Here is a 1697-nt window from a genome sequence, read left to right as displayed (position 1 = left end):
GTTTTAGTCAAGTGTATACTACTGATATTATAATTGTAAATTAATCCACATTAAAGAAAATATATACCTATAACCTTATGATCATAGGAAACTGAAAACATTTAAACTGATATAATTTTGTTGGAGAGAAACGATGGGTAACCAACAAAAAAATCTTCAAACATATATCATATTAGGATAGAATTCTGCACCCCTGAATTCATAGAACAGAAATACAAGTTGAAAGAGAAAAAGGAACGCAAAATTTCTGATGGTTAAAGGGTTTGTTCACTATTTTATAAATGGATAATGATGGGTATTACATCACTGGGTATTTAGGTTCCAGACACATTTAAAAATGACCCGAGACATTTGTTGTTTGTTTGCTGTTTTGTCGAGTGAACACGTAACATGAGATCTACCCTCTGCTGGGAGCAAAATGTTGTGCAGATCTCTAGAACTCACTCCTCTCGCGTAGCTGGAACTTTATACCTGAAAAAGTGATCTAAGAGTTTGTACTTGAAAATGTCAATATGGGAGCCATTACAACCTTGGAAACAACCTGAACTTAGCATGAAAAATGGTTTTTAAAATGTTGCTACTTTTAAAAGCTCGTGAAGAATGGAGTTTTTCAAGATTCTTCTAGGATGTATGTGAACAAAGACATTCAGTCACCGCCATCATCAAATGGTTTTGGCAAGGTGGTTTTGAAAATCTCTGAGGCAGTGAATGTAACACGAACAGGGTGGCCCTGGTGAATAATAGTAGGTCCATACATGTTCCTCGGCATCCTGTTAAGAAATCAATCTGTATTGTTCAGGATCATTTCAGCATGAGTAAGCGAAATCTGATTCACGCTGGATTCAGCAGAAAAGAGAATTGGCCTAAAAACTAAAAGGCTTGGGTGGCTGGATCCATGTGCTTATTTAGAAACGTCAAGAACCCACTTCTCTCTAGCTGTTCTAGTTCTGGTTTCCTCCCTAAAGGTTTCATTTAGTGACAGGCTTTTTCTCATGGTGGCAAGATGGTTGTCAGTATCTCTGGACTCCCATCCTCCCAATTTAGCAACCTTGGTGGGAAGAAAACTTTTCTTTCCCAATAGGTTCAGAGAAATTACAGAAATTAGGCTTTATTGGCCAGGCTCGGGTCATGTGTTCATCCCTGAGCCAATGACTGTGGCCATGAAAATGTAATACCCTGACTGGCTAGGTCTGGGTCAAGTGCCTACCCCTGAACCTGGGGAGTCAGTCGGCCCTACTCAAACCACGGGAAATGAGAGTGAAGGCATAGAGAAAGATCAAGAATTCTACCAGAAAAGAGAATGGATAACAGATGCACCAAAGTGATAGAAGGCTTCTATAACATCTATCAGCAAGAATTCATTGATTTGTATGGATTGGAAAGATACATAAGTTATGCATCTTGCTCATTAACGTGTGTGTTTTGAATTAATTAATATGGGTAAAGTGCCCAGAATGTCTGTGTTTAGTACAAAGCAAGTACATGTTAGCTAGTGTCTTAGGTCAGGTTCCCTGGAAGCAGGGCCCAAAAGGGAAGGGTTCTTGTTCCAGGGATTTATTGAAGGTAGTTCTCAGGGGAAGGGGAAGGAGGGAATCAGGACGGGGCAGGGAGATAGTTAACTAAGCAAATGTGTGTCTGTGCTGAAGGTTCATTGCAGGCTGATCCCACAGGAAGCTCTGGCGCAGAAATGCCAAGCC

This window comes from Pteropus vampyrus, unplaced genomic scaffold (assembly GCF_000151845.1).
Source record: "Pteropus vampyrus isolate Shadow unplaced genomic scaffold, Pvam_2.0 Scaffold233, whole genome shotgun sequence".
NCBI classification, from domain to species: Eukaryota; Metazoa; Chordata; class Mammalia; order Chiroptera; family Pteropodidae; genus Pteropus; species Pteropus vampyrus.
This window is presented reverse-complemented; position numbering follows the sequence as displayed.